Genomic DNA, 14,056 nt, shown 5'->3' with positions numbered 1-14,056 from the left:
TCGTACTAGGGAACCGTTCAATAGTCATAACAGCGGGATAGAAGCTGTCCTTGAGCCTGGTGGTATGTGCTTTCAGGCTTTTGTATCGTCTGCTCGATAGGAGGGGGAAGAAGAGAGAATGTCCAGTCTTTGATCATGTTGGCTGCTTTACGTAGACAGAGTCCATGGAGGGGAGGCTGGTTTCCGTGATGAGCTGAGCTGTGTCCACAGCCCTCTGCAGTTTTTTGCAGTCTCCAGCAGAGCAGTTGTCATACCAAGCCAATGATATATCTGGATAGGATGCTTTTTATGGTGCATTGATAAAAATTGGTGAGGGTCAAAGGGGACATGCCCTTTTTTTTATTCTCTTGAGGAAGTAGAGGTGCTGGGGAGCTTTTTTGGCCATGGCATCTACGTGGTTGGACCAGGACAGGCTACTGGTGATGTTCACTCCTATGAACTTAAATCTTTCAATCCTCTCGACCTCAGCACCATCGATGTAAACAGGAGCATGTGCAGTGCCCCCGTCCTGAAGTCAATGACCAGCTCTTTTGTTTTGCTGACATTGAAACCTTGCCATTAGGCTCTCTACTTCCTTCCTGTACTCCAACTCATCGATATTTGAGATCAGGCCCATGACGGTGGTGTCATCTGCAACTTGTAGAGTTAGAGCAAATTCTGGCCACACTATCGTGAGTGTATAGGGAGTAGAGTAGTGGGCTGAGGACTTGGCCTTGTGAGGCACCAGTGTTGAGGATAATCGTGGCAGAGCTGTTGCTGCCTATCCTTACTGATTGCAGTCTGTTGGTCAGGAAGTCAAGGATCCAGTTGCAAAGGGAGGTGTTGAGTCCCAGGTCTAGGAGTTTGGAGATGAGTTTGCTTGGAATTATAGTTGTAGTCAATAAACAATAGTCCAACATTGATGTCTTTACTGTTCCCGCCCCATCTGAGATGTCAGGCACTAGGACAGCTTATCAAGAAGGATGTTAAACCATGTGATTTGGACACATGTGCAAGCAGTCAAATGGATAAGGGAAAGTACAGTACTGCTTGAGTCACTAGTTTGATAAGAAAAACTGATACTGCAGGCAGATGCCATAGAAAAAAGGCCTTGAAGCAAAAATCTTGTAAGAAGGTCAGCTGATAGAATACACAAGCAAAGCACTGACAGAGGCAACACATCCAAATTGAGTAGGAGTTAATTGCTGTGATCATTAAACTGGAGAATTTTCATCAGTGTACATACTGATTTCATCTTGTTCATGCACAGTCAGCACAAGCCACTTGAGATCATTAAGGCGCTCCCCAGGGCATCAGGTTAGGTAAAGTTATATGCCTGCATCCTCCCAAAGTAAAAGTTCACTACTGTCCAAGTAAGGACCTGCATCGAGCTGACACACTTACCTGAACCTAAAGGACACATGAGAAGCTTGGGAGGATCAACATGGGAAAATATTCCAATCTCTCAGCCATTGATGCAAGAGACTGAAGAGGCTACCAGAGAAAAAGAAACAATGTAGTACTTAGATTGATTCATACAGAATGGAAAGAGACAGCACGAGGTTGAGCCTAATCTCAGACCAGATTTCCACACAGGAAACTAGGCTTATGAGGTGACCTGATATTCAGAGGACAGAGGGAAGGTAATTGCACCTAAGCTTTAAGGGTAGGACATGACCAAATGTGTTCACTCCTTACATCTGGTGTAAATGAGTGCCTTCACAGGAATGGAGACGTTGGGCTGTGAAAAAATGAGACCTGCAAATCTCTGGAAAGGAGTCAACCAAAGGAAATTTCACTCTCGTCATGGACCTGGGTCAAAGTTGGGTCAGGAAGGAAAATGTAACTGCTGAGAGTAGATTGCGTTCCTAATCTGAGGAGATAGTATTCTTGAAAAACACTCATTATGGCCAGTCACACAGACAGTTTACCAGAACTTCCCTGAGGTGCTGATCACAGGTAATAGGCTGCAGTTCACAGCAGATGACTTTGTGGAGTTATCATTGGACTGGCGGTTTGATCACCAGACAAAACTTTCCATAAAGCAATTGGAAGGCAGTAACTGCTGTAAGGTTCCCAAGCAGCTGCTGAAGAGGTCGAAGTCATCAGTCAGACTCCGATATGAGCATCCTCAACTCCTGCACTATCCGAGATGAGCAGTGCCATGAAGAAATTTTTGAGCACATCAACAGAACTCTGCTTCCACCATCAGAAGGGCAGTTGGAACCATAAGTATGAACAAAAGGAAGAGGGCACTTCACTGCCGCAGGTGTCAGTAAGGATCAGGCCTACGTTAAAACAGACGTAGCAGAAGTCAGTGGTGGTTCAACCCACAGCCCAGGTTGGTCAAAGTCACAAGGAAGCAAGGCATCCTCTTACAGAGAAACAGATACCATCTCAGACCACCTAGGAGGCTTATTTCAGCAGATATGGAGATAGCAGAGGGTGCACCACTAACCCCACAGAGCAACACACCACAGCTTGACCACATCAAAGTCAAAGTCAAGTTTACTGTCATATGCACAAGTACATGTATGCACAGGTGCAACGAAAAACTTACTTGCAGCAGCCTCACAGACCCATAGCATTATATAAGCAGCATTCACAAGAAAAACATAAATTAACATAAATTATACACAATTTTTACAAAGAAGTACTCAATTAGAACTAACAAAAACAGTCTATTTTAGTGAAAAGTGATTGAAGTGGTCATAGTGTTGTTAAACTGTAGTGATTAAGGTTGTGCTGGTTGGTTCAAGAACCAAATGGTTGAAAGGAAGTAGCTGTTCTTGAACCTAGTGGTGTGGCTCTTCAGGCTTCTGTACCTCCTGCCCGATGGTAGCTGCAGGAAGATGGCATGGCCTGGATGGTGGGGATCTTTGATGACACATGTTGCCTTCTTGAGGCAGTGCCCAGGAAGAACCACAACCATTTAGGACCAGATTGGGAATGAATTCAACGCCTCGAGCATCTTGGACTTTGTGCCAAAATAAAGCACAGAGTCTGAACTGTTATTGTTTTTCCTTTTTTTCTTCAAAGGAAGGGCTTAGCATATGTCACACATGGTTTCAGTCTGTGGACAATCATTGTTCCTTTAAGGATTATTTCATGTCAGTCAAGTGTCGCACTTTGGGAAGTTAAATCAGGGCACAGTAAAGAACAGGGCTCCGGACAGTGTTGTAGAATAGACACCAAGGGGTACAAGTACATAGTTCTCTGAAAGTGTTGACACAGTAGACAAAGTGGGAAAGAAGGCATGCTGGCCTTTTGTCAGACAGGGCACTAAGTACAACAGTCGGGATGTCATTTTACAGCTGTGCAGTATGTTGGTGAGACAGCCCCTGGAATATTGTGTGCAGTTCTGATCGCCATATTATTGGAAGGATGCGATTAATCTAGCCAGGGTGCAGGAAAGATTCACAAGGACGTTGCCGCGAATTGAGTTAAAAGGAGAGACTAGATAGGATAAGATTGTGTTCCCTGGAGCAAAGGATGCTGAGGGGTGACCTTACAGAGGTTTATAAAATTGTGAAGGGCATAGATAGGGTGGATGATCAGGGTAGAGGAGTCTAAAGCTAGGTTTAAGGTGAGAAGGGAAAGATTTAAAAGGGACCCAAGGGACAGGTTATTCACACAGAGGGTGGTGGGTAAATGGGACAAGCTTCCAGAGGAAGTGCTGGAGGTGGGTAAAATTACAATGTTTAAAAGGCAGGTACTGGATAGGAATATGGGCCAAGTGCAAGCAAATGGGACAAGCCCCTTGGTCAGCATAGATGAGTTGGGCCAAAGGGCCTGTTTCCCTGCTGTAGAACTCTGAGTCTAATTGTTTCCAGTGCTGCAAGACCATTTTGGGACAGATTTCCAGAAGAAAGTTGGGGAAAAATAAAGCCACCCTCAGGATAGTTGCTGGTTCAGTAAACTGTTTCATGATTAAAGTACCTTTTATAGTTTAAGTTATTAACTCTTTCTAGACTCTTTGTGAAAAAGGAAATGGTGAACCTTTTGTCCTCATTACATGTGTGTAGGTAATCAGGATAAAGAACTGTAGATGAGTAATATCCAGGCAGATAGTGCATCCTGGAAAACACAGACTTCGTTTTCTATGTGCAAACTGCAAGATTTGGCTCAACAAGTCAGTTAATTTTGATTATAAACTCATTTTAGTTAAATGTATTAATAACTAAATGACAATTCCAGAATATCAAACAAGTGTCTCTTTGCGTCCCCTACAGGTTTGGTTACAAATTGCAAGTCCAGAAACTAAAAAAAACTGCAGTCACATCATTCCATAGCAATGCCTCAGAGAAATCAGAAACCCACTTAAAAGTGAGGTGTTACCACATCCTGTACAAATAAATTATCTTCCATAATGTAGTTCGATTTTGATCTTAAATCATTATGCGAAGCAATAAAATATTAACTTTAGGAATTCTAACCATAGAATCTGGTCTCAAGGCAAGTCAGCCTATTTATTATTCTGTCTTGTACATTTCAGGTCAGTTTGTCTGAAATCAGTAATACACAGGTTAAAGCTTAAATAAATGCCTTTGACCCACAAGAGGAAATAAAACAAGCTGACTACTTGTAAGAGTAATTTAAGTGCAATGTGTGGCTGTTGTTCAAATGCAAAATAAAGTCATGCCTTTCTCATTTCCTTTAGGATATACCAAACTGCTTTGCAATCAGTTAAGGTTGTTTTATGTGTACTGTGGGAAACTTGGTACATTCATGAAATTCATTAAGTAAAAAGGTGGGAAAAGATGGAAGATTTCAGGAATGAACATCCATCCAAACCATGACAGGCACCTTGTTGTGAAGAAACAGACAAAGGAGGTATAATTGAGGATTTGGGAAAAACTTATTGGAAGAATTTTACGCAGATTAGCATTTGAACATATGCTAATTTGATCAATAGGACAGTTAACTATTGATCAAATTGTTGCATATTTTGGAAACAAGGTTTTGAGTAAGTTTAAAGTGTTAAAATATAAGAAAATATAGAATAAGAATGGCTATTCAAACTACCAAAACTGAGTCTTTCACAATTTGTCTCAGCTGTCTTATAAATAGGAATCCTACTCATTTGTTATGACCCAGCATTTTCTATATAGTTGTTGTTTTCTAGCAAGCTCCATGTTATTTTCAAAAAGGAATTCTTTAAACAGATTTCAATTATGGAGAAAAATTCAAGTCTGAAGAAACTATTGTATTAGACTAAAATCTGATTCAACAGGAACCATTAATTTGAATGTCTGAAATACCACTAGAGTATGCTGCACTAACAAATGTCATGATGAGCTAATTTAATGGAGGAAACACAACCAATGGTATCACAACAAGTATCCATCATACCAAACTTTTTTTCTACTCCTGGTTTCACTCAAGGTGGTGATGGACTGTGTTAAATGTAATGTTCTTGTAGTGTCAGCGTTCCCTGCAATTGTTAGAAGGTCCTGTAGACTAGGACAATAACCATTCATTACAACATCAGACCCGCAAATTGATGACATATGATACAACTGAACCACTGCAAAACAATGCCAGGATGTCAGAATAACACTTACAACATTCCTTTGGCACTATAAACTCTTTCCCTTTGTATGGAGCAAGAACATGTGACCTATTGATTCAGACTAGAAGGTTCTCAGGTTTTCTACAATAGTGAACAGTAGAAAGGCAAAGGGTAACCTAAATATTTTACTTTGGTAGTGAGTGCTGGGAGTGAAATGTTGTCCATTCTTAAGATAATAACAAATATAAATGTATTATATTTCTTATATCTGTAATTTGTCATTATGTTGAAACACTTTTTCCAAGGTAAATCTGAACTAATTAATGATAATGCATTAAGACTGCGGCACAACTGTGTAGAATCACAAATTATTATTACATCAAATTAGGGATTCCTTTAACTTCCCAATTATGGTCTATTAGTAATAACAGAAGCTTGACAGGCTATGGATGCTTTCATTGAACAGATTATATTAAATTCAGGCAATATTCAATTTGCTGATCAGTTGCTTGCTGTGTCAGCACTGGTTCAATTGCTTGCAATCTTACATGTGTATCAGATGGTTGTGGTTTGAATCCTGCTTCAGTGACATCAGCACAAAAATCAGGCTGATACTCCAATAGAATGTCTCAGTTGTACTGTCAAAGAAGCAGGTGTGTGGCCCCTTGAGACTGCTGAACAAAATTGTGACTGATCTGATCTCAGCTTCTGCTCCACTTTCCTGCCTTCTTCTTGACTCCGTTATAGACTAAAACTATCTCTGCCTTCAGCGTATTCAATGACTTTGCCTCCAGCTCTCTGGGGTAGGAAATTCAAAGGGTTCAAACCCTCAGGAAATTCTTAATCTGTTTTAAATGGGCAACCCCTTATTCAGAAACTGTTTGTCTAATTCCAGATTTACCTTAAGAGGAGAAACATTGTCTCAGTATCCACCCAGTCATTCCCTCAGGATCAAGCATCTTTAAGTAAGATCACAGCAATGAATATAAAATCAACCTGCTCAATCTTTCCTCATGAGACAAATCCTTCAAACACTGAATCAGTTCAGTGAACCTTCTCTAAACTACCTCCAAGGCAAATTTAATCTGGAAACCAAAACTGCAAGTACTCCATGTGATCTCAACTATGCCCTGTAAGAAGATTCCCCATTTTTGCTCTCCATTCCCTTTGCAATAAAGGCTATCATTTAACTTTCCTGCCCAGTTACTTGCTGTGCCTACTTGCTAATGCCTGTAGGATTACTGTGGAGCCGCCTTCTGGGTTGTCTGATGAATGAGGGGCTGTCATGTGGTTGAAACCCTCATGATGAGATTATTTTGAAGAGGAACAGGGGAGTTAATCCTTCTACCCTGGTTAATATTGCTCTGTTATCTTTAGAACTAATTTATCTCTCATTAAAGATAAACTCTTGATCTCTCAATCCACTTCATCATAGACCTTGCACTTTATTTATCTACCTACACTGCACTTTCTCTGTAACTATAGCACTGCAAGCAAAAGCTTGTCACTGTAGTTCAGCATATGTGACAAAAATAAACCAATTACCAGTTACCAACTATCATGTTACTGTTTGTGGGAACTTGCTGTGCGCAAATCAATTGCTGCACCAATTAATCACCACACTTCTAAGATAAGAACTTCATTGTCTGTAAGGTGCTTCAATAAATCGTCAGGTTATGAAAGGCATTTCGCAAATGCACATCTTTCTGAAAGTGAAACATTTGGGAAGGACTCATGAGAAGAAACACAGCAAGACCACAGTGAAAGCTCATTCCTTTGACTGAGTAAGAGAATTGTGAAATCTCACTTTTCCTCATGGGTTTGTGAAGAGTTGGGATAGTTTCACCTGCAAATTGTGATTAGTATTAGTAAAGTACATTTGCAAGGTCTTAAGGAAGCATGGTGATATACCGACGTCAGGTCTAACGTCATTTATCAGGAGCTTCTTTCGGCCTCTGTCCACCTGCTTTGTGCATCAGAAACCTGTGCATTTCCAGCTCATTTTTTGAACTAAGGCATAAAATTATCATTAAAGCCTACTTTATTCTCAGCTTTGGCTTTGTCGTGGCAGCTGCCTCCCGAGAATAATTTTCTTCCCTGTGGAAGCACAAAAATTCCTTCACCTTCCTGCACGCAGTGTTTAACATGAACGAATGAGGTGCCCACTTGGTTGTGGTTGGTGATTAGTGATTGCCCTTTGCAGAGGCGGGTAGGCAGGTTGAGAGACAACCATGTCATGGCACTGTTGATGGGCCTGGCCATGGTGGCCTTCTACAGGATCAGAGTGAGCTTCCAGTAGTTACATTCACCCATCTGATTTTTGGCATCTATTATTACACCCTAACCTCCCACAGCCCTTCTGTTGTCAACACAATACAGACAAAGAAGCAAAGTCATCCTATAACTGCCCCAATGACCTATTTGACCTAGTCTCTCCCTATTGCAGATATTTTCTTTATCCTATCCATCCCTTCTCTGCAATTTAAAATTTCTTTTTTTTAATCTCTCTTTCCCAGTGGTGACTTAAGGCTCTGACCTGAAGCATTAACCATTTCCTTCCACAAATGCTGCCTGACCTATTGAGTGTTTTCAGCATTTATTGTTTTATTACATTCAGCCCAGCTAATTTCCACTTTACTATGGTGAGTTGTGCCCAGACAGCTCTGGAAAGGGGGCAGTTAGTGTCCACCCTGTGCTCCCAGCCTGTGGGAACTAGAGGGACTAAATTACATTTGGATTAAGTTTTGATTTAAATTGAAGAAAAAGACCATGACCAAAAAGCAAGAAAATGTGTTACTTAATACCAATAGAGTGGTCCACATTTTTCAGCCAGTTACTGTCAAATTCTTTACGTGAAATAGAGAGTCGAAATAACCTCTGTGTGCAATGGCAAAGCTAAGTGGCTATGGATATGCCTCAAATATTCCACAATTTCTTCATAACACATTGCTGACAGCTGAATATCACTGAAGCAGTTTGAATATCATGGGAATCGAGGATCATAAGGTTAGCGCAGTATAGTGTCACTGAAGTAAAAGGTCAACCATGATCGTATTGAATGGTGAAGCAGGAATAAGGGGACAATTGGCCGAATGCTGCTTCCAGTTCTTGTGTTCTGTGAGAATTTTTGTACAACAAATATGACATTTCCTACTCCTGTTATTATCAGGTTTATTGCCCTTTTCACCTTCATCACATTTCTTGTTCATGCTTCACAATGAATACTATGCAGTAACATGAAGATAGGGCTATAGGTGAGTGTCTGGTGTTGAATTTGAGGCAGTAACTTAGTCTTGTGGATGGTCGTTAACCATTTAAGCACAGATTACGTCATCAAGCCCTCTCAGCTGAAATACTGCTTCGTAACTGTAAAATATACTCTATGCATGCCATAAATCTTATTATTGATGTAAGGTACATTATATTATTGTAATAAGGTGCACATCAGCAGAGTGTGTGAGTTTACTATCACTCTGCTTTCAATGTTTTGTGTATGGCTGCATTAGCTTCAGTTTTTTTTAAGTTGCATTCTTATCATTTTAAGAGATGGATCTGTCATCAATTTCCCTACAAAGCAATTGGTAACGAGAAACCAGAATTGATGTAGAAAGATGAGCAAAACAGATAAAAATGTCAATACATTATTCAGTGAAGAGTGGCACTGAGGCTGAGATTCCGCAGGGATTCCATTGGTTTCTTGCAGGAGCTCGGGCAGAACTCCAACTTCATCCTTGCAACATATTAAGTAAGGCATAGAAGTCAGGAATGGAAATATAACGCCTAGTAATGAGCATAGCATAGGATTCAAACCGAATGCTTCAGAATAAATAGGGAAGCAGCTATTCAACAGAAGACACTGATGCCTTGGGGAATGATTGTAAGCTAACCAACCTGCTTGAATTCAGACACACTCGACTTGATGACTGCCAGATTTATGTCCCATACAAGTTGACTGTCCATTGATGTCAATGTAGAATCGACCAGGTATAATATGAGTGCCCTCCCCAAATTCACCCACTTCCTGCTTGCAGTTTGGGATAGAGATAACCCCACTCCCTCCTTCTGCATTTGTCCCCTACTCAAAATTAGTACATTGAATTGGGAGGAAAATATGCCTTCTTCAGTTTTAAATGAGTTGAGATCTTTTTATTAGTCATGTGTACATCAAAACACAGTGAAATGCATCTTTTTGCATAGAGTGTTCTGGGGCAGCCCGCATGTGTCACCATGCTTCCGGCGCCAACATAGCATGCCCAAAACTTCCTAACCCATATGTCTTTGGAATGTGGGAGGAAACCAGAGAACCCAGAGGAAACCCACACCGGCATGGGGAGGACATACAAACTCCTTACAGACAGTGGCAGGAATTGAACCCAGGTCACTGGCACTGTAAAGCGTTACACTAACCGCTACACTAATGTGCCTGCATATACGTGATACTGAGATACATGAGAGATTGTGATAGAGATATATAAGGTACAAGGTTAATCCAGAGCATAATTGCAAATTAAACCACAATTTAGAGAATGTGTTAAGTTGTAAAAAGCAAGTTTAGGACTGAGTGGAAGCAGTTCATGTTCCAAGAGCGAAATGCTGATTGTTACTTCAAATATGCTGCCTGATACCTTACTGTCACAATTAAAGATGGGTTTTAAATGTCACTTAATGGACTGGTATCATTCCATGATGATTTGGGCATTCAGTTCATTGTGCCCATTCTGGCTCTTTGGTAAAGCAATCCGATTAGTCCCTCGCTCCTCATTTTCCCCGTATCCCTGTCCTTTCCCCTTTCAAGTATTGATCGACTTGTTTGATAGCATCTGCCCCCAACACCCTTTCAGACAGTACCATTCAAATCATAGCCACCGACATGCTTCCTTGTATCTATAATTTTGTCAGTCACCTTAAGTCTGTGTCCTTTCTGCCACTGGAAAGGATTCCTCTTTATTTACTCAATCAAAAAGACTCAATGAATATTAACATCTCCAACAAATCTCCATTGTGCTAATGGAAACAACCCCAGCTTCTCTGTATCCGTGACATATGCTGTACTGGAGCCACAGACACGTGTCCAATTGGATAACTTAGCATAGAATGAAAGGAGAGGTGGCAGTGTTTGCCTCATGGCTAATCATAGATGGATGGGAATAATGAACCAGAACTTCTCCTCTACCTTTGTATATAAGTTGAACTACGTGAATATAGTCCTTGGATAACAATTAGCTTGAGTTCAGTAGTGGATTAACAGCAGGCCACATTAGTCTAATAGTGAAGATTGCATTAATTCCAGAGTTCACCCTCATCAACTCTCCAGTGATGTGCCTGGGAGGAATTTCCACCAAGGCAGTTCCCTTACCCAGACATCTTCACCCAAGCAAGCTGCACCTCACACCCAGAGGTGATAAGTAATTGCCTGGGCAACATATCAAAGAGCTCAGAGATATTGTGGATCTATCATGAGCCACTGTCTTCAGGAGAGAAAACAGTGGGGTTGGGGCAAGGGGTTTGCTGGTGGTGGTAAAGTTGTAATTGCAGGAATCAAGATGTATAAAGTGATGTTACCGACAAAATAGGTTGGAGAAGCAAAGTTGAAATCTCAATGTTGAAAGACCTGCATGGAACAAGCCAAATATTTTAGCATCAGCCCCTCTATGGTATTCAAAAATAACAGTAACTGAGTGGGCATGACCTATTGTCACTAAAGAATGGCTTTCTTGATCTTTAGCCATTCAACTCATTTTTGCTCTGCACATTGCCGGTGGATTGATGATGTTTGGAAGATTTATGCCATTTAAGTGGCTTGGGAGCTGCTTTGAAGTATGTAAAGGATCATTGTCATGAGTGTATGATGCCTAGCTGTCTTTTTTACTTTTAAGCACTTACTAGCTTGCAGGAATAGGACTTAAATTTTCCACATTGTTATGAGGTATCATACCCAAACCATGGCTCACCTTAACTTATGAGCATAACTCATTTTTAGTCAGTTCAATGATGGCCCAAAGGTCTAAAGGATTAAAAGCTGGTCTCCAGGACATTTCTACAAGTAATCTCAGGAGAATGGCTTTAAAAAAAACTTTTTTTTATTTTTAATTCCTTGAACGTTTTTGTTGGCCAGCAACAGACATGGAAAACAAGGTTACTTAGCTGACTGTCAAGAATCATCCAACTAGTAAAGAGTCCATTTGCTTTCTAATTTTTGCGGGAAGGTAATGTGCAATGATGGTGTGTGGAGGCAGAGCAGTTGGAAGGAGGAGGTCTCGTGAATAGTTGAGTCAGGGTTGGCCCATAATTTGAGAGAAACACCAATCTTTACTCCTTTCATAGAGTCATAGAGCAATACAGCACGGATACAGGCCCTTCGGCCCAACCAGTCCATGCCAATCATGGTGGCCATCCATCTAATCCCAATTTACTGTGTTCGGTCCATATTAATCTAAGCCCTGCTCTTCCATGTACCTATCCAAATGCTTCTGAGATTACACTATTGTACCAGCCTCAACCACTTCCTCTGGCAACTCTTTCCACATACTCACCACCCTCTGCGTGAAAAAGTTGCCCCTCAGGTCCTTTTTAAATCTTACCCCTCTCACCCTAGATCTATGCCCCCGAGTTTTGGGCTCCCCTATGCTGTGGAAAAGGCTGCTACCATCCACCTTATCTATGCCCCTCATGATTTTATAAACCTCTAAAAGATCACCCCTCATTCTCCTACGCTCCAAGGAATAATGACCAAGCCTAGCCAACCTCTCCCTGAAGACCCACACTCAATGTTTCAGGAACAGCTTCTTCCCCTCTGGCATTAGGTTTCTGAACGGTCCATGAACTCATGAACACTCCCTCATTAGTCCTCTTTTGCACTATTTATTTATTTTTGTAACTTATTGTAATTTTATGTCTTTATGTCTTGCACTGTACTGCTGCCGCAAAACCACAAATTTTATGACATATGTCAGTGATAATAAACCTGATTCTGATTCTGTTTCTATAACTCAGGCTCTCTAGTCCTGGCAACATCCTTGTAAACCTTTTCTGCACTCTTTCCAGTTTAACCACGTCTTTCCCATAACAGGGTGACCAAAACCGTACACAGTACTCCAAGTGCAGCCTCACCAACGACTTATACAACTGCAACATAATGTCCCAACTACTATACTCAGTGCCCTGACTGATGAAGGCTAGTGTGCTAAACGCCTTTTTCACCACCCTGTTCTACCTATGACGCCGCTTTCATATACACTTGTACTCCTAGGTCCCTCTGTTTCATTCCACTCCTTAGCCCCCTACCATTCATAGTATAAGTCCTACTCTCGTATGACTTTCCAAAATGCATCACCTCCCACTTATCTGTATTGAAATCCATTTGCCACTCCTCGGCCCACTTCCCTAACTGATCAAGGTCTCTCTATAATCTACGACAACCTTCTTCACTATCAACAATGCCTCCTAATTTCGTGTCATCCGCAAATTTACTGATCAAGCCTTGTGCATTTGCATCCAAATCACTTATATAAACAACTAATAACAAGGGTCCCAACACCTACCCCTGCGGCACAACACTAGTCACCGGCCTCTATTCCAAGAAACAACTTTCAACCACCACCCTCTGCTTCCTACCTCTGAGCCAATTTTGACTCCACCTAACTAGCTGTCCCTGGATTCCATGGGACCTAACCTTCCAGATCATCCTACCACGTGGGACCTTGCTAAAGTCCAAATAGATGACATCCACTACCCTACCCTCATCCACCTTTTTGGGTACCTCTTCAAAAAACTGTAAAAGGTTCATCAAGCACGACTTTCATCAAATGTTCCGGCTCAATGCACATCAGCTTCAATCTGAATCCTCCCAAATAACTAACAAAACAGAAGTAATTTGACCTGTTGATATGGCAGACAGGGCCATTTCTTACATAATCAGTGGTACTGCTCCCAAGAAATTCATGAGACTCGCCCTATTTTCAACTCACGGATTTCAATAGAGAGAAATACAGGAAGCCAGATCATAAACCTCCATCTGTGCCCAGAAACTGGGGTTCAGAAAAATTGTCCCCCATCTATTTTTTCAGACATTGCGCAAAGACTTTGATGTGTTGTGTTTAACATTATCGGAACTGGTTCTTAATAAGCACTACACTTGGAAAACTTTCCTCCAGTGGCTGTTGTCTATTCTTGCCGGTTATATTACACACATCAGTAACTTCTTGCAAAGCACCATATTTTTTAATTTGTATAAACATGTTTCAATTTGCTTTGAATTGTCACATAAATTAGTAAATGATGAGAATTACCTGTAGCATCTGTCTGAGACTAGTGTCAGTTAATGAGAACAAGTACTTGCAAGACTTCCTCTCTTCAAATCCACATTTTTCTTGCAGGTTATGAGTTAGGATTGAGCCGTAATAGTAAGCCACACTGCAAAAACCTCAAAGCTCTGCATTAAGCAATTCTAGATCTGTTACTCAGGAAGTCAGACAGCATAAGTCAGTAAAGCCAAGCTCCCAGGTCTATTCAACCATGTGGGAAAACGAAACAGAATGTAGGAAGCATGTGATTGTACTGGCAAGG

Source organism: Pristis pectinata, chromosome 9, assembly GCF_009764475.1.
Source record: "Pristis pectinata isolate sPriPec2 chromosome 9, sPriPec2.1.pri, whole genome shotgun sequence".
In the NCBI taxonomy this organism is placed as follows: domain Eukaryota; kingdom Metazoa; phylum Chordata; class Chondrichthyes; order Rhinopristiformes; family Pristidae; genus Pristis; species Pristis pectinata.
The sequence above is the reverse complement of the archived record's forward strand: the minus strand, read 5'-3'. Positions refer to the sequence as shown.